This window comes from Pelobates fuscus, chromosome 10 (assembly GCF_036172605.1).
Source record: "Pelobates fuscus isolate aPelFus1 chromosome 10, aPelFus1.pri, whole genome shotgun sequence".
In the NCBI taxonomy this organism is placed as follows: domain Eukaryota; kingdom Metazoa; phylum Chordata; class Amphibia; order Anura; family Pelobatidae; genus Pelobates; species Pelobates fuscus.
The window spans coordinates 41,510,393-41,534,425 of record NC_086326.1 but is presented as its reverse complement, the minus strand read 5'-3'; the positions used below and the strand labels follow the sequence as shown (position 1 = coordinate 41,534,425).

Genomic DNA, 24,033 nt, shown 5'->3' with positions numbered 1-24,033 from the left:
TCAGTACTTGGTGCATTGGAAGGGCTATGGGCCTGAGGAGCGCAGTTGGATTTCAGCTGATGCTGTTCACGCTCCCCGCCTTGTGCGTTCTTACCATTCTCGTTTTCCTGCCAGGCCTGGCCCTACCCGCCCGGAGGGCATGTCCTCGGGGGGGGGGTACTGTAGCGTTACTTACCTTATCCAGGGGCCGGTCGCGGTCCTCTCTTCGAGCCGTGCGCGGTCCTGCTGCACGAGCTGCGCACGGCTCATCCGACGGCTTCACAAGGAGGGCGGGCAGTGACCGTGAAAAGCAGTCACGTGTCCTGCCTGGATCTAAGAGCGCGCCGCGGGTATCGGGCGCGCTCTTAAAGAGACAGTGGGAGCCTAAATTGACAAAAGGCTCCTGTCATGCCACACTCCCCATACACTTACCTTTTGGGGGTGTGGATATGACAGGAGCCAATCAAAGTAGTTTAGAAGCTATTTAAACTTACCTCTCCCTTTACTCCCTGCCCTATCATGGTTTCAGTTCCCTTTAGCGCTTGTTGTGTTCAGTTGTGTTCCTTTGTATTGACCTTGGCTTTGTTTCTGACTACGTTATCTCTTTATCCTTATCTGTTCTGTTTTCCGGCTTGCTGTTTACTGTGTACCAGACTCCGGCTAGTCCTAGTTTACGCTGTCTCTCTGTGCCCTTGACCTCGGATCGTTCCTGACTCTGTCTCCTCTCATTTACGTTGAGTGTGGCCATTCTAAGGTCCGGTAAACGTATCTCTCCTCTGTGTTGTCTTTTGTTAAGTTAAATCCTGCGTGTTGTGGTATATATTCGTTACACCATGGCCTTTTGTATCAATTTGCGGTTCTCTGTATTTCTCCTTGTCCCCAAACCACATGGCTTTGAGAAGCCCCAATGAACAAGATAAGACAAAGTAAGGGTCAAAGTGACTTATGAGCATTTAATGAGCCATGTAACAAGTTAAATACAGCAGGAAACAGGGGTGGTCGTTACAAGCATTATCCGATCTTAATAAAATCATATCTTAATATCTTAACCTATAGCAAGCTTGCAGGTGTATCTTCATGTTCGGCCTTGCTCAAAGGTAAATTTCACTATAACCATGCACTCCAAAGTAATATGCATGTGCACTAAGAATTAAAGATATTTACTACTCCAGTTCTAATTGACACATTACTATGCAGTTATGATCAAAGGAACAAAAACAGGAAATAAGGCTGACAGACAGAAACATACAGGATATAACACCTGTTACACACACACCATGACAGACACACAGACACACCCACCATGACAGTCATACAGACACACACCATGACACAGACACACACACCATGATACAGACACACACACACCATGACAGACAGAAAAACACACATACCATGACACAGACAGACACACACACACCATGACAGACAGATACATACCATGACACACACATACCATGACACAGACAGACACACACACACCATGAAAGACAGACAGACACACACACACGCCATGACACAGACACAAACATCATGACACACACACACAAACACACTGACAGAATGACACATATTACCTGTGGGTGACCGGCCAGGGGCTTGTGCAGGGCAGACAGCTGGGTGTGCTGGCGGCCGCAGGTGGAGCTGTGATGGCAGCAGCTGGGGGAGCTGGAATGGCGGCCGCAGGGGAAGCTGTGCTGTCTCTGCTCCCCAGCACGCAGCTTAATGAGACCGAGGCAGGAATATGACATCAGCCGACGGCCCACCTGGAGATTTCCCGGTATCCCGATGGGCCAGTCCGGCCCAAAATATAGGGAACAGCACCATGATTGTGCATCTCAACATTGGAATGCACGAGCACATGTCATGTGTTCCAGTGACGTGGGAGGTGCGACCAGATACGGCACAAAGCGTTCCATGGAGAAAAAAACTGATCCAGAAGAGGAAAGCCAGTGGCCTTTTAAAAAGATGCCGAGGAACTATAGAGACTTTACCGACTGAGGAAGCTCTTATAGGGCGAAACATGTTTCGGATTATCAAAGGACACTTAAGGCATAAGCCTTGGACTGATGGAAATTTTATAATGATTTTATTACGTTTTAATTGCACTTTTTTAAATAATAAAGGATCTTTTTTGGAAAGAAGCCTTCATGTGTATTGTCTGTCAAAGTTCCTACAAGACCTAAAAGGAACAGAAAAAGCTGGGCTTCACATGTGAGCCATATGTTAGGATCTGACTCCATGTTTGTGAGTACCATTATTGACACCAGCAATATACAAGACTGTTCAGATTATACAGTTGCAAGAAAAAGTATTTGAACCCTTTGGAATGATAAGGATTTCTGCACAAATTGATCATAAAATGTGATCTGATCATCATCTAAGTCACAACAATAGACAATCACAGTCTGCTTAAACTAATAACACACAAAGAATGAAATGTTGCCATGTTTTTATTGAACAAACCATGTAAACATTCACACTGCAGGTGGGAAAAGTATGTGAACCCTTGGATTTAATAACTGGTTGTACCTCCTTTGGCAGCAATAACTTCAACCAAACATTTCCTGTAGTTGCAGATCAGACGTGCACAACGGTCAGGAGTAATTCTTGACCATTCCTCTTTACAGAACTGTTTCAGTTCAGCAATATTCTTGGGATGTCTGGTGTGAATTGCTTTCTTGAGGTCATGCCACAGCATCTCAATTGGGTTGAGGTCAGGACTCTGACTGGGCCACTCCAGAAGGCGTATTTTCTTCTGTTTAAGCCATTCTGTTGTTGATTTACTTCTATGCTTTGGGTCATTGTCCTGTTGCAACACCTATCTTCTGTTGAGCTTCAGCTGGTAGACAGATGGCCTTAAGTTCTCCTGCAAAATGTCTTGATAAACTTGGGAATTCATTTTTCCTTCGATGATAGCAATCCGTCCAGGCCCGGACGCAGCAAAGCAGCCCCAAATCATGATGCCCCCACCACCATACTTCAGTTAGGATGAGGTTTTGATGTTAGTGTGCTGTGCCTCTTTTTCGCCACACATAGTGTTGTGTTTCTTCCAAACAACTCAACTTTGGTTTCATCTGTCCACAGAATATTTTGCCAGTACTGCTGTGGAACATCCAGGTGCTGCACCTACACTTATTATATATAATTTTGTTCAGGAGAACAGGGCTTTAATTTATCATTAACTATTCATATATAGAACATAATTTATTATGAATACAATTTAAAAAAATAGGAAAAAATAAGATTTTTTTTTTCTTTAATTTATATTTCCGTCTGACATTTTAGCTGTTAATGTCTTAATACTGTTAGGTTTTACTGCACAAAAATGCACATATTTTTAATTAACGATTTCTCACGAGTACAACAGTACCCCCCCATTAACAGGTTTTATGGTGTTTTGGAAAGTTACAGGGTCAAATATAGAACGTTCCCTTTTCAAATTGAAATTTGCCAGATTAGTAATGTTACCTTTGAGACGGTGTGGTAGCCCAGGAATGAGAATTACCCCATAATGGCATACCATTTGAAAAAGTAGACAAGCCAAGGTATTGAAAGTGGGATGTCTAGTCTTTTTTTAGTAGCCACTTAGTCACAAACACAATATATTTTGAATTTCGAGCGACAAGCCCCACTGGCGTCTGGTCTCCATAGTAACTCATAACGAGCGGCCGGATACGAGGTTGACGCATGCGTGATGACGCATGATGACGTCACCGGAGTGCGACCGACATTTTTGACGCGAAAATGAACCGGGTCTCTCGGGATGGGAGGTCCAGACCCAGGTGGGGTAAGTCTATTGATTGTGATTTTATGGCGTGGGTATATATAGGTATTTTTTGTGTGAGCTAACCTTGTCCTGATGAAAGTCTAAAATCTTTAGACTGAAACGTTGAAACTTTTTGACTTGGAGCATTAAAAGTTAAATTTTACTGAAAAAGTCCTTGGAGTGCGGTCCACGTGTGTGTGTGTGTGTGTGTGTGTGTATATATATATATATATATATATATATATATGTGTGTATATATATTATATAATATATATACTTATATTATATTATATATATGTATATGAATACGTTTAATTTATTTTAAAACATGTCTGGTGAGAGTAAAAAAAAATATATTAGACATGTTTTACGGCATAGAACGCCGTAATGGCTTGCAGCCCCTGGAGGTACTGTGTACTGCGATCCTCTTCTTCGCCGCCATCCTGACAGCCTAGGCAGCCCTTTCCCGGCAAATGAGGCCCCCTATAGCTGGCTGTGGATCTGCCAGCAGGGGGACTGTCTGAAATGACATCAAGGGTTAACATACTTTTTCTTGCAACTGTATTGCACTATTTTTTGTATTTCTCTACAGAGGTATATTATGGATGCTCCACCTATTGTATGTATATTTATGACTTTGTTAGAGTGGTGTTCTCAGAGCATTCACATTACATACCCGCAACTGTGCACTTTATTATTGCAATTGAATATTTAATAAAAAATAACAAAAATAATAAACAGTTTTTATTAATATAAAAAAACTATAGTTATGCACTGATTCCCCTTGATTGATTATAAGCGAAGAGTTTATCAGTATTTTAACTCTTGTAGATCCTGGGGTATGTTTATTAGAGGATTTGTATTTCACACATTCATCACAACAGATTATAAAAATATAATTTATTGTGATAAGTATTTAATATGTAACATGCATGACAATAATCAGTGAATATTTAGGCATAACAATAGGTATAAAATATGACGACCATTATGGCAACAATAACTACGACAAAAATCATTTCTTTTTTTTTTTTTTAATTCTTTATTTTTGTTGTGCAGGTGAGTACAAAGCATAGTCATACACCACAGCAGCGTACATTTATATTTAAACATAGACAGGTTAAACGGTGGAGTGGAAAATGTGCACCTTTTTTGAACATAAGAAAAAAAACAGTGACATGGTGTAAACATCTGCACCATTCTGCGATGCTGTATCATAATGACTTATGTGTTTGATAATAACTGGTTAACCCTTAGTTTACCTTAAGGTTTCAGAAGGCTGTCTAGTGTTCATAGTGTAAGCTAGCATGCAACTGAAATACCTCTGACATAGCAATTTTAAGTAAGTTTAGAATTCACAGGCTTAGTACTTCAGGCATGGGATGTGAAAAGATCATGTTGTATGACTCTGGCCAGGGCCGGATTAACATAGGGGCTGATGGAGCTGCAGCTCCAGGCCCAGGCCCATGGAATAGGCCCATTTAAAAAAAAAAAAAAAAAAATATTTTTTTTTTTTTTTTTACACACTACTCTTAGGTTTGCCACCTGACTGGTATTTTACTGGCACCGCCAGTATTTGAGGTTGCCTGGCTGTGCCGGTATTGCAGTAATACCAGCAATACAAATGCATGTATTTTTCTCAGAGTAAATTAGAAAATAAATAGATGACTCTGCAATACCAGCACCGGCCAGTAGGGGTCACTGTGTGTGGAGAGAGGCAGGGATAGGAAGTTACAGCATATCCCTGCCTCTCTCTACTACTCATTGATCCGTGGGGGAGCAGCAACACAGCACAGAGTCCAGACAGCAGCTCTGCAGCTCAGGTAAGTGACTGATGGGGGGAAAGGCAGCAGGGACACATGGGGACACTGAGACACTAGGGGACATGTGGGGACACTGAGACACTAGGGGACACAGGGACACACAATAGGGGACACAGACACTGGCAGACCTGGGAACACTGAGACACTTGGGGACACTGGAAAACAGGGGGACACTGACACTAGGGGACACTGAGACACTAGGGGACATATGGGGACACTAGGGGACACATGGTGACACAGACACAAGAGGACACTGAGACACTAGGACACAGACACTGGGAGACCTGGGAACACAGACACTTGGGGACACTGGAAAACATGGTGACACTGAGACACATGGGGATGCTGAGACACATGGGGATGCTGAGACACATGGGGATGCTGAGACACATGGGGATGCTGTGACACATGGGGATGCTGTAAGACATAGGGACATTGGGAGACACTGAGACATTGGGACACAGAGACACTATGTCCCCATGTCTCCCAGTGTCCCCATGTCCTCCAGCCAGTGTCCCTAGTGTGTGTCCCCAAGTCTCCCAGTGTCTGTGTCCCATGTCTCTCAGTGTACCTAGTGACCCCATGTGTCCCTATATGTCCCAGTGTCCTCATGTCTATGTCCACAACTGTCCCCAAGTGTCTGTCTCCCAGCCAGTGTCCCCTAGTCTCCCAGTGTCTGTGTTCCCATGTCTCTGTGTCCCTAGTGTCTTAGTGTCCCCGAATGTTTCAGTGTCCCCATGTCTCCCAGTGTCTGTGTTCCTAGTGTCTCAGTGTGCCTTGTGTCCCCATGTCTCCCAATGTCCCACTGTCCCCATGTCTATGTCCCAACTGTCCCCATGTCTCCCAGTGTCCCCAAGTGTCTGTCTCCCAGCCAGTGTCCCCAGTGTTCCCTAGTCTCCCAGTGTCCCCTAGTCTCCCAGTGTCTGTGTTCCCATATCTCTGTGTCCCTAGTGTCTTAGTGTCCCCAAATGTTTCAGTGTCCCCATGTCTCCCAGTGTCTGTGTTCCTAGTGTCCCCATGTCTCCCAGTGTCCCTATATGTCCCAGTGTCCCCATGTCTATGTCCCAACTGTCCCCATGTCTCCCATTGTCCCCAAGTGTCTGTCTCCCAGCCAGTGTGCCCTAGTCTCCCAGTGTCCCCTAGTCTCCCAGTGTCTGTGTTTCCATGTCTCGGTGTGCCTAGTGTCTTAGTGTCCCCAAATGTTTCAGTGTCCCCATGTCTACCAGTGTCTGTGTCCCTAGTGTCAGTGTCCCCATTTCTCCCAGTTTCCCTAAATTTCTCCGTGTCCCCCTGTCTCCCAGTGTCCCCATGTCTCCCAGTTTCTCCGGTTCTCTCAGTGTCCCCATGTCTCTAGTGTCCCCGTCCCCATGTCTCTAGTGTCCCCGGGTCTCTCAGTGTTCCCGGGTCTCACTGTGTCCCCAGTATCCTAGTGACATGGGGACACACTGAGACATTGGGAGAAATGGGGACACAGACACTGGGAAACTAGGGAACTGGGCGACATGGGGACTCTGACACTGTGATACATAGGGACACAGACAGTGGGTGACTTGCGAGACTGAGACACTGAGAGACAGGGAGACACTGGGAGCAATCCATCTATACAGCAGAATCAAACTGTGAGTAGTTTGTTGGTGATTTTACAGAATTTTCTCTGATGTCACTCCTTGTGATTTACATCATGTGATGTCACGCTTAACTAATTAATTATACAAATGATTAAGGCTGGTATATTTTTCCAAGAAAGGTGGCAACCTTAACTACTCTTACCATACTCTTGCTTAAAGGAGCACTATAGGGTCAGGAACACAATCATGTATTTCTGACCCTATTATGTTAAAACCACCAACCTGGCCTCTTCTTGCCTCCCTAAATATAATAAAATATTACTTGTATTCAAGTCTGCAGCTGCTGGCTCTGCCTGTGAACAGACTGTCTGCTGACATCATCAGAAGTGGTGGTCTGAGCAAATTACAATACTTCCCCATAGGATTGGCTGAGGCTGTCAACTAGGCAGATCAGGGGCAGAGCTAGCACAAGTCCAACATAGCCCTGGCCAATCAGCATATCCTTATAAAGATAAATTGAATCAATGCATCTCTATGAGGAAAGTTCAGTGTTTGCATGCAGAGGGTGGAGACACTGAATGACAGTGCTGCACACTAGGCAGTACTGCCCCAGGAAGCACCTCTAGCAGTCATCTAAAGAGCGACCAGTGGAGTTATTTTCTCTGAAAAGACAGTGTTTACTGCAAAAAGCTTGAATGGAATGATTCTACTTACCAGAACAAATACAATAAGCTGTAGTAGTTCTGGTGACTATAGTGTCCCTTTATGTTTGGAAGCTTGAGAGGGATGTATGGGAACAAAACTTGTGTGGACTGGCTGACAATAAAATTAGTTTAGGTAATGCAGACGTTGGTCTCTCTAACACTGTGGCATGTCCCCTTTATTCTACACTCACCTTTTCTCTGTCTCAGACTATATACCAGGAACTTCTGCCTGCTAGTAAGAAGGTAAGGAGACTAGTGGACCAGCGAGTGCTAGGGTACAGTCCTTAGAAAGCATGGAGTGAGCGCATCATTAGACACATTTATGTCAAGCTCAGGTGTGCTGCCTGCATAGTATGCCCTTAGTTGGACAGCCTGCAGGATTGGCGGGCAGCCTGACATGCATTCATGCCAGGCTGACCTTCCAATTCTTTGGACAAACATGCCCCTTTCTGGGCATGTTCACCCCTTTTGGCAGGTCTAGTCACGTGATTCGCGCCAGTGGCACACCCTTTTACCGCGCCCATTGATTTCCTGCTTCACTGGACACTGCTGTTAGGGGGTATGGATTTACTTATAAGATGAACGCATAAATTAGAGGGAGATTAGCATAGAGTATGTGTTTTCTTATTGCTGCATCCTTTGAGTTTCCCTCCAGCACCATGTCCATCAGATACATAATGCTTGGGAGGTATGACTGTTTTAGTGTTTTTGGTCAATTCCGTAATTAGGCCCATCATAATTGTCAGCTCCAGGCCCACTGGGCTCTTAATCCGGCCCTGACTCTGGCTTTTCTAACCTTCTGTGACAGTAATGTGAGGTTAAGTGTTATGAGGATAGGACATGCTAGGCAAATGAAAAAAATAACGATTCTTTATGTACAGGTTTGGGTATAGTTTAACACTGGCAGAGTCTCTACGAGACTGTGTGACAGGCTAAGGCATTTTAAGCTTGCAGGTAAGTGCTTGAGCTAGGACACGGTGCTTAATACTGCACCTTGACAGCTATGGTTAAGTAGGAAATAAACTATTATGCAAAATAGACTAAGCTGAAACTTTTGTTGTGCTTTAGTCTGGGGCACAATACATGGACATATAACATATGAAAGAAACCATGCATTATACCAGAGTAAAGTAATCAGCTGCTATTGGGGCTAGGTCGTATTTGTTATAGAGGGAAATGACAGCCTCCATGGGAATATAGTCACTCTCCCTGCGTGGGCTCGAAGCAGGAACAGTGTTTGTCAAGTTCTCCTGAGGTTGTGGCTGGCAAGCGCATTTGGCAGAGGGTGCAGTCTCAGTATCCGTGCGGCTGCCTGAATATCGGTGCCGTCAGCTGACGCCTTGTGGGATCTCGGTGGCACCCTGTTGTGGTGATCCATGTCCTGCTCTTGGTGATCCAGGAGTGCAGGGAATGTAGCTCCGGTGAGGAGATCTGGCTCACTCATTGGGTAAGTTATAGTCCCGGTCGTGGGTCTTTCTTTTGGTTGTGGTTGCGGGCTGCTGTTGATCCGCTGCAAATGCTCAGGAGCTGCTGCCTTATGTCTTTCTCTTTGAGCTGTGCCTTTCCGGGGCCTTTGTTGTATCATTGCTAGTAGGTGATGTGGCCTTTGATGGTTGCTGGCAGGCGTCACCATGTTTTGGATGGATGTTCCCGGGCTGTATTTGCCCCCGGTGTGTTTCTGTGTTATGGCTTTTGGGGGCGGCCCCTTTCTGTTGCCTGCCCGTCTTGGGAGTGGAGTCTGGGGGGACCTCCATGCCCCTCTCTTTGACCTCCCATGTCCTGTATTGTGCTATCGGGCTGTGTCACCTTTTTGGGGGCCTCATAAGTGCCTCCAGTTTTTCCCAAAATGGGCCGAAGATATGATTGAGTCGTAGCTCTGTTTCTCTATTGGCATCGCATGTGACTGTGGTGCATGAGGCGTCCGCCATTTTGTGGACCTTAGAGGCATCCTCCGGGGCTTCGTATTTGTTCCACTTGGGGATAGCTTGACCAGGTGTTCAAGTGGGGTGGCCCGGGATAACCCCCGCCCGCCATATGGGGTGGGGGAACCGAGGACTCCCGGTCGGGTGTCCAGTAGTTTTTTGGCGGCAGGAGAGCGGCCGTCTCTCCCGCGTGTGCCATGCTAGGAGGCCGTTCCAGGGTGTCAGGTGTGTGTCTCCCAGTGTCGCTTGAAAGGTATCTGTGCGTGCTCCCTGATGTACCTGTGCGCCGGGTGACCTTTGTTTGCTGCTTTGTGGCCATTTTCTTCGATTAATTTCACTTAATATGGTCCCTTCACCCGGAGCGGTTTAGGCAAGCGTCCTCTCAGCTCTGCGGTCAGGCCCCGCCCTGACAAAAATTTCTAAATCACTTGCTTTAAGGTGAGACTGTATCCACCAGTAGAGGGGCCAGTATCCTTAGCAAATGTAAGTACAGATCTCATGAATAATCAATTAGGTTTCAGCAACATAAAGTGAACTTAATTTCCAAAGGAGTTACGTGCAAAAATTACAGAATTCCTCGAATTTAATCAACAATTATTTTTAACATAGATACATAACACTGCAATAGAAATCTTTCAGAGTTCTACTTTAGAGTCCATTACACAGAATGTACAAAGTGTCACATATTCATCCGCACAAAAAATGTGGTTAATGGCATTTATAGTCCTGACAGGAAAAGTTGTGCCAAGCAGCAATCATGCACATGGAAACCTGGTAACTACTTTTGGGGTCAAAGGCTGGTCATGGCTAATCAAATCCACAGGAGTGTTTGTGCTGAGCTGCAATCAGACACATGGAAACCTGGTAATTGCTTTTGGGGTCAAAGGCCGGTTACAGCCAATCGGATCCACAGGAGGGGTATTTAAACCCAATTCTCCTTTTGCTCATTGCCCTGTCGTGGTTTCATCCTGATTGTAATCCGAGAGTGCGTTCCTGATCTTGATTTTCTGGTATTTTACTTTGGCTTAGTTTTGACTTCCCTGAATTCTGGTATCCTTGACTTTTAACTTTCCCTCATCGTTGTGCCTGACCTCGGCAAGTATTTTGACTATTCTTGGATACGTTAAGTCCGGCAACTCTGAGGTCTGGTTATACGTTATCCTTAGTCCTAGGTGTGACACAGTTCTGTGTGCTGGATCAACTTGTAATCCTGACACAAAACAGAGCTCTGGGTAAAAAAACTGTTAGAATCAGTACACAGAGAATTACTCACACACTGCTGGATACAATTTTTAAAAAAGCATACACTTAAGCTTTGCAAACAAAATATACAATGTTTCATCTCACAAATAGTCACCTTAATTATTCTCTACCATCCAGTAACCCCCCAAAAAATCCAACTTTTTAATTGTTTTGCTGCAGGTATCTTTAACTTTAAATTTCAGATATAAGTCAATATATATGGCTAATATCTTGATCTCTGGATAATAGTTTGAAATGCAAAACTTGGCAAATTACTAGTAAATATATGATTATTTTATCCAAGCTGCAGTATGGAATAAATAATTATATATGTCTCAGCTAAATATGACTTCAAGAGTTTTAAAATCTGATCTGTATTATCCATGTATATTTCTGCATTTAGTAAATGTTGATTAAATTAAATGAAACCAGCATATTTACCAATTTGTAAAATATTCTTAGGTATCCTGGAGATATAATCCAATGGATGGTGAATGCAAGTAAGAGTGTTTAAAGATAGAGAATTTTGGGGGCGGGGCCTGACCAGCATGGTGGACGGTCGCAACTTGCTGGAGCTTCCCAACAAGCTGAAGGCCCAAGCGATGCATAGAGACTCCTGCGGCTCGTGACCCGATCCAAAATGGGACATAACTGTCACAGTTGGTGGCTGGAGTGCCCCGGTCTGGCAAACCGGGATGCCGACCGCCAAAAGCTTTGGAGAGCGGTTGCGGCCTAGCGAGGGCTACGGGCAGGAGAGACGGACGATCTCCCACCCCTTGTCTCTTCCCCCAGCAGGACCACAGAGTGTCCCCCCCCCCCCGGGCCAGGGGGGATATCCCGGTCCACACTTCACTACCTAAGGTGTGGATGGCCCCTAACACACAGCGCATCGGAATCACAGAATGTAACCCAACGCACAATATGGCGGACCCACTCACCTGCCACAGCCAAGCAAAGCGACAAACCACCCAAAGCCGACCAGAGTCCCAGGAGAGCCTAACGGCAAAACTGGACGCTAATCTGGAGGCCTTCTGGGCGAAGCTGGCGGCAAGCCCCGAAGGGGACCCCCAGGCACAAGACCAGAGGCGGAATGCACAAAATGGTCGCAGATCGAACAACGGCATCCGGAGGCGTCCGGCACCCACCTCAAGCGGAAACCACCCCCCGGCCCGAGAGTCGCCAAGAGAGCGGCCCGCCGGCAGCGACCACGCAAGCGGAGCACACTACCCACATCTAGAAGCCGCCATATAGAGCGTACAGCGCTAATGGAGGGGAGACTCCCGCAGGGGCGCTCATGCAGGTGGCAAGGTGCAGCGACATGCAAACTGACCCAGAGAAAGGTACCGAAATGGACCAAACCTGGACTCCCTTTGACCACTCGGCTTCACTGGCCTCCACATGTGCTCAAGGCTCTGAGGGACTGCCTGGCAGATTTTCTGCGCTTCCCAATAGCAGGAATCGGTTGAACGTGGACTTAACATGCCCTTCCATGCCTAAGTTACCAGACCGCTATACACCAATAGCAGCCACCTTACCTGATTGTGCAAACTGTTAAGTGCTTTAACTCTTGATTTCCCTTATCCTCTTAGCCTTTGCTTTCTGTCACTCACCCTACGCGCCTGATATGACCCTGTCTGTTATACTTTTATTTCTCACTAGCTTTAATCTCCTTCCAACTGGATAATCTTGCGTACAGTAGGATTTCTCATGGTTACACAAATTTAAGTTTGTTAGTCTGCATAGCTGGTATACTCTATGAACACACAACTACTACTTAAGCATACTTATGTAGACCGGCTACACTACTGTAGTTTACTCCTGTATCGTCGGTTACCTCTCATAAATATATAAAATGTGCCGTTTTACCTGCAAAAAAAAGAGAGAATTTTGTAGGAAATTAGCAAGAGCAGTGTTGTAAAATAGTATTCTTTATTCTAATGACCAATTTACAGATTATACAGATTATAGCCAGAAGATGGAGTCACTGCATTACAATATATATATATATATATATATATATATATATTATAATTATTATTTTTTTACTGATTCCAGTTACCACTTTGCCTAAGGGGTTAATTGAAATCCATGATGATAATTACATAACAATTCACTATCTTTATAGTTAATTCATCATGGATGCCTGTCACACATCAAGAGATACTGTTTGAGGATATTTATGGGGTGATAAATATTAAAATAATATTTTCATAAAATCTATCAAATTAATCATTTTTATTATATTAAAATTGATATCTTGGCACTGTTTCCCTGATTACTGATTTAAAGCTGAGAATTACCCACTATTTTAATTCTCCTAGATCCTGGAATAAGTTTCATTAGATGATTTTATTTCACACATTAATCACAAATTAATTATAAAAATATAATTTATTGTGACAATAATAATAATAATAATAATAATAATAATAATAATAATAATAATAAAAAAATAATAATAATATGTAACGTGGGACAATCAGGGAATATTTAGGTATAACATACGTATACAATATGGCAGTGGTTTTAACATAATATAAACAGCTAAATAGCAACAGTTATATGCAACAGTTGTATGCAGTTTTCTAACAAGATTTACGATAGGACACTTCACTTTGAAATCAACTGAACACAGCATCTCACAGCAGCACAGCGTAAAGCAATAAAAACTTTGTCTGACAGTCAAATCACACTGAATTAACTCTTTCACTGCTGGATACAATCCCCATAGGCAAGATATCCTATTAGATTACCATTTTACAAATACAATATTTCTCATATCAAATCATTTACCATTCCTATGTCCATCCAATAAGAATAATTCTAATGAGATTTTACGTTTGCAGAATTTTAACTTTCCTAATTAAGATTCACTATCCTTAATTTCAGAACAAGTGAATACCTCTGGATAAAAATTTGGTATGCTAACATTTGGCAAATTATCCATTAATATATCATTATCTTTATTCCACCTGCAGGAATGGAATTTTTATAACAATATATTTCTTAGTAGAAATACAATAAAACAAGTGAAAATTGGCGATTCCAATTAAAAATATCAGTTATAGAAATGAAATTCTTTAAAATGGAGCAGCACCTATATAGTGTATTAGCCCAAAAACACTCCAATAGTTACTAAAAGCAAAAAAAGGTGCGCTAAAATTGAAAGTGCAAAATCATTAAACAGCATAAAGTGCAAATGTACAGTGCAATGTCATTAAGCAGCATAAAGTGCAATATAAAGTGCAATAAACTCTCACTCACATGTGATACAATTTGTATAAATAATCAACTATTATGTATAAAAATATCCAGTACTGCAAGCCGCAAGAACCACTTAAAGTGATATTGTGCATAGAAAATGGCAACTTACACTATCAGCAATGTTCAGAAGAGCCACAGCTCCAAATATAAGAACATAAAAGGAACAAAATGCATATATAGTGCGATATTGTAATTAAAAATCTGGGTGAGATAGGAAATAAACTCACAAGCATAGAGCAGATGAGTCTGCTCTATGATAGCCCAAATACATAGACTTCCACTGTAGCCAGTATAAATAGGTGAACAGCGTTTATTGAAACAAATTAAAATGCTATGAAGCAGATATCACCGGGTCCCTTGTAGCAAACAGTACTGGCTTTGGACGGGTGGTAATGTTCATACACACTCCAGATAACGGCTGTGTTTGTTTTCGTGATGACTTCTAGTTTAATTTATTTAATTAAATAAAACCAGCATAATTACCAGTTTGGTTGTAGATTTTATATCAGATGTGTAGATAAGTCCCAGGAATTTTGAATACAAGTATGATGAGAGAATTGTATGGAAAAAATATATAAAGAATTCGGTGTGTCCAGCTTTGGCTCCAGATGTCAGATTTTAGATGTTAGATGTGAGTTGTTTTGTAAGTGTCTAAGAGTGAGAGTCCAAGAGTAATCCCTTTCTCCTTTGTCCTTAATTTTTAAAGGACCAGTTCCCTTTTCGTCACTAGTTAATAGTAACCAATAGCGAACTGTGGGCGGGTCTTCCCTACAGACTATCATCTAGATTTTGGTCAGTAGACGGCGCAATTACATCACCGAAAATTCTTGTCAGGGAGTCCATTTACCTTTTTGTATAATGGGTTAACTGATTTTCGTGATGCGTTTGACGTCATCTTGGTTATCTTTTATGGCTACTCTACATCATAGAGTCATCTTCAAAAGCTTTGGTTGTTTTTTACCCAGACTTGGTGTCTGTCGTATACCTTCACATTTTAGATTTCTGACACATGTAGACTTAATTTCACCCTTCCTTACAATGGAACTTTGTAAGATTCCGTTTTTAGAAAGTGAAATTAATTACTTAGTGTTATCTGTCATTGGTGATCCTGTCTAGTTTTCTTGTGTGAAACTGTTGTTAAGATTATTTATACCTGTCTATTACACATATTCCACTAACGTTAGTAAATAACATGACATTTCTTCATTGATATTATATCCATGAATATTCTATACTATTAACATAGTACTAATTATATATGTTTAATAGTAAGTTATATATGGATAGTTTTTATATATATATATATATATATATATATATATATATATATTTGTGTACGGCACATTCCGAGGACGTAAGGAAAACAGGGTTTAAAATAAGTAGTTCCTTAATAGCAAGTCAGTTGAGGTGTGCCGAAACTGACGTAAGGTTAGGCCTGTAAAAGAGGGCCCACCTAGGAAAATGATAAAATTGAGGGTGCGGTGGGAGGGGCACTTCCGAGATCGTCGAAGACAGGTAAGCAGGGGCTTACTGGGTTTAAATAGGGAAATTAAGTGCCTCCCACAATTACAGGCCAAGCCTTCTATTTGTGTACGGCACATTCCGAGGACGTAAGGAAAACAGGGTTTAAAATAAGTAGTTCCTTAATAGCAAGTCAGTTGAGGTGTGCCGAAACTGACGTAAGGTTAGGCCTGTAAAAGAGGGCAAAAATAATAACCATTAAAAACAAAATGCGTTTATTAAGCGGTACATCATTTAGTCATATCACAGAAAGCCAGCCTTATCTCTTTCTCTGGATTGGGAATGTATCTGTTGTATGCGGATGATTTCCACCTCCCCATGTTTTTAATTATGTGTGTCGGTACATGATTACCTGAGGCAGCTGTGGCTGCTCCAATGCGAAAAGAATGGCCCGAGAATGAACGTGGGTTTTGTCCCAAGCGGAGTAAAAGGGTGCGTATGTAAAGCATGAACATTTTTGTGGTCAGGGGTTTCCCTAGTATAGCTAGAAGTGGGCTATCAGGAGCGGAATTAGCTTGGGCTGCTACTAGCTTATCCAACACACGGACGGGACACCATTTGGTTGAAGTGGGATAAAAGTTAATTTCCACTGGTGGGCCTGTTTGGCTTGTTTTGGTACGGGTAACGGACAAAGTGTAGTGATCTAGATTTTTAATTAAGTGTTTCTTTTGGAGGCACGAGCTGAAATCAGAAGCTCTCTCTACAGTGAACTCTTTGGGTCTCAAGAAACCATAAAAGGCTAGATAAGCCGCTGATTTGATAACGAGGTTTGTGATATGTTCGAAAGGGGACGTGTCGAGTACATCGGACAAATTCTTAAACAGCTTACTATCTATGGGAAGGCGTTTAGTGGGTATGTGTACTGACAAGTTATGAATGCCTTTGAGGATACTTTTAAGAGGGTAGGAAGATAGGAAAGGAGACTTGTTGGGAAAGGAGGTTAACATGTAGTGTTGGATTCCCGTTAAGTAGAGTTTGATTGTGTTGTAAGCTAGATTAAGAGAAAAGTGGCAAAAAGTTGTGAAAGCAACCATGGTTTCAACAGAAAAAACATTTATTACACAGTAATTACGAACGAAACACATAAACAGTTCATATGCTCTGTAATAGGCTTTCCTCGTGTTAAGGGATAGACCCGCCTGAGCAAGCGTGCCGCTTAGTTGTAAGAGAGAGCTTAACGCATTACCAGGTCTTTGAATTTTGGAGGTACCCTGGGTTGCTGGGAAGCTGTAGGATGTAGTCTGAAGAACTCCTGCAAATTGAAGCGTGACAGAGCATCAGCGGCAGTATTTTGTATACCTGGGACGTGAACACAGGATATGCAGAACTGGAGATTAGCTGCTAGCCAAGTGAGTCTCCTGACTAGGTTCATGATCGTGAGGGACTGAGAGCGGCCCTTGTTGATGATGTTACAGGTAGGTAAGTTGTCACAAAAACACCTGACTGACTGCCCCCTCCACTCTACCCCCCATGTGTAAGCTGCTGCTACGATAGGGTAGATCTCAAAAAGAGAGGAGGTGGTACTGAAACTCTCGAGTGACGTGGTTTCGACCGGCCAGGAGTCGTACAGCCACTCGTCTCCAAATATGGCCGCATAGCCTAAGGTACCTGAAGCGTCAGTCCAGAGTACTGGGGAATCGTCGGAAACGGGGGGAACAAACAGTGACCTGCCATTCCACGAGGAAAGGAACAGCTGCCACATTCTCAGGTCAGCTGTAGCTGACTCGTCTAAGGGTGTAGTGGAGTCATCGCCAGGGAGACCGTGCAAAAGTGAAAGGATTCTGGAAATGAAAGACCTACCCTGTGGAATTATTCTCATGGCGAAATTAAGTGAGCCTAAAAGTGACTGTAGCTGTTTCCTGGTGCAAGTGCCTAGTGACATGCAGGTGCTAATGTAAGACAGAATTCGGTCTACTTTCTCCTGGGGCAGGCTGGCGTGCATGGTGACAGAATTGAGTGTAATCCCCAGAAAAGTAATTTCGGTTTTGGGACCTTCAGTTTTGTCCTGGGCTACGGGGACACCTAAATCTTTGAAGAGCGTGAGCAAGTGATTAAGGCTGCGTGGAGTGCAGTGGTGAGGTTCAATGGTGAGGAAGTCATCTAAATAATGAATGACAACTGGGCATCTGCAGAAGTTCAGGAGAAGCCATGTTAAGGTTTCGGCGAACAGGTCGAACAACTTGGGGCTACTTTTGGAGCCGAAAGTAAGCCTGGTAGCGAAATAGTAGTTGTCTTGCCACTTAACTCCGTGCAGATGCCAGAGTGATTGATGAATGGGAAGTAACTTAAAGGCGTTAGTAATATCTGACTTACTTAACCAGGCTGCCTTCCCGGAGTTAATAATCGCTTGAATGGCATCAACGATTCTAGCGTACTGAAGAGAAAAATCTTCTGACGGGATTAGTGCATTCAGGCTAGGTGTGGGAGAGGCGTGTGGTGCAGAAAAGTCAATAATAAGTCTCTTTTTGTTGTTAAACTTCCCAGTGGCGATACCTAGAGGGTTAGTTCTCCATGAGGAGAAAGGAGGAGTAGTGAAAGGGCCTATCATGAAGCCGTTATCTACTTCTTTCTGTAAGAGTACTTGTAGGGTGTCGGGGTCTGTGAGAGCTGACTGAAGGTTGGGGCACTCCAAGATGCCTGAGGGGAGAGAGACAAAGCCTGTGTGAAACCCGTGAGTGAACCCTGACGTGAGAAATTCCACCAGATGTAAAGAAGGATGATCAGCCAGGTAACGTTGCAAACTCGGTATGTTTATTGGAGTGGATGCCTTTTTAGGGTACAATTTGTTAGGGCACATTGTCTTGGCATGTGCCCTGAAACAAAGCGAGCACACATGCAGCAGTCTACAAGCACTGTAACTACAACCCCCAGCATTAAAATTATTGCAGACCTGAGCTTTGCCCAAGAACACTATTGGCCTGCCTAATTTGTCTCTAATCTCCTTCTGGTTGGAAGTTGACTGAAAATCGGAGTTGGCGTTACTGGTAGAGGGGATAGCTACATTTTCAGGACAGAAATTAATAGAGTGAGCTGCAGACGAGCATATGGCACAGGAAGGGGTTTTGAGACCTGCAAAATGCATAAGAAACAACTCTGTGTCTAGCTGACCCCAGTCCGTGACTGCATTATATTGAGACAATGAAGCGGCTGACCTAGAGGAGAATGACTTGTGATAGTCGTAAAAGGCAAAGCCCCCGTACTTATAAGCTAGCTCTATCACCTTGTGTAGGTACAAATCTAGCTCCTCTCTGCGGAGGGGAAAAGCAGTACAGATAACGTCTCTGTATAGGCCAAATGCCAAGACAAACTCAGGAATGTTAAGTTTCCTATTCAACCTAGGATCTCTGGCCCTCATTACTACTGATAGATCCTCAAACGTGTACGCCCTGTTTTCTACCACGTCTTGAGCCGCTATCAGTAGCGAGGCCAAGTTAACATCCTTTCCCTCTATGATGTCACGTCTGAGAGACTGCGGTATTAGGTGAATAGGATTAATAACGTTAGTAACTTTCCTAGCCGGTGGAGGGTTACTGTTACCTCCTAGGGCGGGTGTGGGTTGGACAACCGGCCCGGGAATCTCGGGGACTGTAGGAACATTATTAGCTTCCAGGTTATCCAATCTGTTATTGATGGTGGCAACTGAGGACACTAGGGAGGCCATCATGGCGTGTAATTCAGCCAGGCTATTAAGTACATTAACCTGTGAACTAGGGCCAGGCCTTTCGTTATCCTCAGTAGAGTTTAATAAACGAAAAAGTTCATTCTTCCTAGCTGAAGCCGGATAAGGGATATTCCTCTTTTTAAGTTCAGCGGTAATCTTAGGGATAGTCCAGGAGCGATAGCTGGAAGCTGGACTTGGAGGGGTTGGTTGCCTTCTCTGCGTGCCCGACCTGAGAGGGGTGCTGGTAACCGACAGATTGTCTTCTAACACCGAAGCGTTGGACATTCTAAGGGGGGCAGAGAGGGTGAGTTTAGTACTGAAAAATAAATAGCTGGAGGGACCCCACTTACTAGGCTAGTGCCCATAGGCGAAATTGTATTAGCTTAGCTTTCGTTGGTGGCAGATGAGGCCCTAACTACTTGCCAAGTGGCTATGAGAGGCACTAACTATGATTTGGCTCGTGGGGCCTTGGTGCCACTGAGGTGGGTGGCGGGGTGTTGGCCTCTCGGTGACATGAAAAAGAAGCAAAACGTTTGGCCGTGACTGGTGAGGCCCTAACTAAGTTTTGAAGCAAGGCTATAGCTATGCGTTGGGACGATTGGCCTGAACCTCCGAACGTAAGGGCTGACCTATGCCTTGCGGGACCTCTAAACTTATAGGCAAAGAGGCCTATGGGAACATACCTAAGTTGGCGGAAGAATTACAACTAGTCCTCGAACCCCCCCCCCCCCCCCCCAGGACACACCAATAACATACCTGCAGAGGAAGGAAAACTTTACTTGAGCTAATAAAGGAGTATTATCCTGAAGGGAACCAACGGAACTAAAGGAAAAGAAACGTGACCTATTTATGAAACGTACTATTTAACTACAATATACACACAAATGAACTGGGTGACACAGAGGCCTACCTACTGCGAACACGTATACCCGCGAAGGGCCACTTGCGAGAAGTGTCAGTACTAGTAAGGACTACAACAAAAAATAGGACATGAACAGCCATTTAAAACAATGGAACAACATACCCCCTATTTAATCTACTTAGCTATTTATGACTTTAAGGGGACCATATAAACTACTTTAAATACAGAAGTTTAGAATACTGGGCAATACTACAAACCGCCTAAACCCCTTTTATAAAACGTAACTACTAAATTATTGCTTAAAATGTGCACAATATCCAGAAAACGGAACAGAATGAAGGTATTGCACCAACTGAACGAAAAACGTATGGCAACCCGGTGCGGCTAAACGAGACTACGAGGTGTAAGTGTAACTGAACGTGTTACACTGACCGAGAAAATGCAGGAGCGGAGTGAAGCCGAGCCCGTGAGCGACAGGGCTAAACTTACGATTTCGATGCTGTCCGTGTAAGGCAAAAGCGTTATACTCACGAATACAGCCGCAGGGCGTTTGAACCGGGCTGCCGGCGGGCGGGAAACTGACGTCACGGATCTGTAAACCGGAAGTACACTGAAGCACTTCCGAGATCGTCGAAGACAGGTAAGCAGGGGCTTACTGGGTTTAAATAGGGAAATTAAGTGCCTCCCACAATTACAGGCCAAGCCTTCTATATATATATATTTATTTGTCTTTGGGTTGTTACTCAACCCCCCCCCCCCCCCCCCCCCGCTGTAGACATCATGCCTTATAAGTAAAAAATGTCTTTACATTCTGTTACAAAATGGAGTCACCTCTGTTCTGATGGTGACTTACAGTATACACTTTTAATTTCTCTCCTAACACAAAAATGTCTGCCAGTATAAATATACTGACAACTAGCAGACTACCAGTCTCCTATTCATGCCAATAAATCGTTCACATAGCTTGTACATGAATATTATTTTTTTTTTTCTATTACCTAGTGCTCAAAGTGGTAGTCCCTCATTATCGATAGTTTATCTTTGTTTTTAAATACAATGAAAAATATATATATTTTTTTGGTAAAAGGGTTCTATACAATGGCAGATAAGTTCTCTCTCTTTAGAGCTATATGGTTGAACTAGAATAAAATGTATCCAGCAAATAGTATTGATTTTTTAATGAATAACGTTGTAGGATATATATCCTTGCACAGAGTAATTTGATAATTGATACTTTTGATATTATTGATATTTGGTAAAACCGAAACCAATTTTAAATCGGAGATAGGCTTCTTTTTCCCCTGAGCATTGAATATATTACACAATTAAAGATCAATAACTCTCCCGAAACTCTTTGTCTATCATATTCCATAAGATTTTCTGGCATATCAACAATATGCCCATACCCTAAATTATGTCTTATCTTTATGTTCTGTATGTCTAATTTGAATGAATGGTATAAAAGTTGAGGTAAACTGATTATATTATGCCTAATAATAATTGAGATAATAATTAAAGTCCCAATTTTAATTGTCGATAGTCAGTTTAGCACTCTGTAAATGTTTGTCTCACAATATGTTTTAAAAACAAAGGTTTGCTGATAAGGATAAAGCATTACTATTAGCACAAATAAAGTTAAGGTTCTTAGTATTATAAAACTAAGAGAATGGATAAAGATGTTAAGATTAAAAACTGAAAGGAAATTAGAAAACAAATGATGATATTAGTTTCTGATGATTGATGAAAACGCACCTTCCCTGAATCTGATGTTAAAATAAATGTAAAAAAAAAAATATATATATATATATATATATATATATATATATATATATATATATATATATATTTGTGTACGGCACATACGAGGACGTTAGGCAATGATAATAAAAAGAAGCAGTATTAGTAATAGCAAGTCAGTTGAGGTGTGCCGAAACTGACGTGAGGTTAGGCCTGTAAAAGAGGGCCCACCTAGGAGAAATAATAAATTGAGGGTGCGGTGGGAGGGGCACTTCCGGGATCGTCGCTGACAGGTAGCTGGACTGTAGTACGTTATATAGGGCAAGTTGTGCCTCCCACAATTACAGGCCAAGCCTTCTATTTGTGTACGGCACATACGAGGACGTTAGGCAATGATAATAAAAAGAAGCAGTATTAGTAATAGCAAGTCAGTTGAGGTGTGCCGAAACTGACGTGAGGTTAGGCCTGTAAAAGAGGGCAAAAATTGATTAGAAGCGATTTCTGATAATTCATACAAGTTTATATAAATACAAACATTATTTAGACATAATATGGAAAGCCATTCTTATTTCATTTCAGGTTTAGGAATTGCATGCTGATGATTCCCATCTTCCCATGTTTTAATGAAGTGTGTGGGTACTTAGTTACCTGAGGTAGCTGAAACTGCACCAACGCGAAAGGAATGACACGTGAATGCATGTGGGTTATGTCCAAGCCTGAGTAAAAGAGTATGAAAGTAAAACATAAAATTGTTTGGTTGTTAGGCTTCCCTTGAACGGTCAACAGTGGACTCGCTGGTTGGAAGTGATTTGGGACATCACTAGTCTAACTAAAAGTGGTACAGGACACCATTTGGTAAAAGCAGGATAGTATTTAATTCCTACCGGAGGACCTGTTTGGCTTGATTTGGTACGGGAAATGGATACGATATAGTAGTTTGTTCTTGTGTAGGTGTTTCTTTTGGAGGCAAAGCTTAGAATCGGCAGCTTTCCAGAACTCTCTAAGTCTCAAAAGCCGTAGAAAGACAGGTAAGCTGACGATTTTATGATAAGGTTTGTGGTGTGTTCAAAGGGTTGTGTCGAAAAATATCGGAGATACTTTTAAAAATAGTTTACTGTCTATGGGAAGTCTTTTGATGGGATTGTGTGCTGATAATCTGTGAACACCTCTTAATATGCTTTTACCTGGGTAAGACGTTAGAGACGGAGTTTTGTTGGGATGGCTGGTTAACATGTAGTGTTGTATGCCTAATAAGTAGAGTTTGATAGTGTTGTATGCTAATTTAAGGGAAAATATGGCAAAAGATGTGAATGCAACAACAGTTTCAACAGAAAACATTTATTATGTGCTAATCACGAACAAAATCTTTAAACAATTTGTAAGCTCTAGAGTAGGCTTTCCTCGTTTCTTTAGTTAGAAACAGTTCTGTGTATAACTGACCTCAGACGACGTATGTATTGTATTCTCTCCGAGCCTGACCTGAGATGGGCGCTAGTAACTGACAGAACATCTCCTAGTATAGAAGCATTAGACATGCTAAGGAAGTGAAGCAGATGCTTGGTTAGTACAGTACCATATAGACCTGCAGTGACCCAGCTTACTAGAGTAGTGCCTACAGGCGAAATTGTATTAAGTAGCTTATGTTGGTGACAGGTGACGCCCTGACTACTTGCCAAGCGGCTTTGAGAGGCTCTACCTATGATTTGGCTCGTGGGGCCTTTGTGCCACTGAGGTGGGTGGCGGGGTGTTGGCCTCTCAGTGACCGTAACAGAATGTAATATCGATTGGCCGTGACGGGTGAGGCCCTAACTATGAGTTGATGCAAGGCTATAACTATGCGTTGGGCCGATTGGGCACGAACCTCTGAACGGAAGGGCTGACAGTATGCCTTGCGGGACCACTGACTAATAGGCAGAGAGGCCTACGGGACCATACCTAATATGGCGAGGGTTTAAACTTACTCCTGATCCCACCTGGTTTT

The 24,033-nt window shown here is 42.9% G+C and overlaps 1 protein-coding gene across 1 annotated transcript in view; it reads right to left on the bottom strand.

The window, feature by feature from the left end:
* The window catches only part of LOC134575555 (tumor necrosis factor receptor superfamily member 1A-like), a 486,416-nt gene that overhangs the window by 119,145 nt on the left and 343,238 nt on the right, over window positions 1-24,033 (bottom strand). The gene's annotated exons all lie outside the window — the stretch shown is intronic.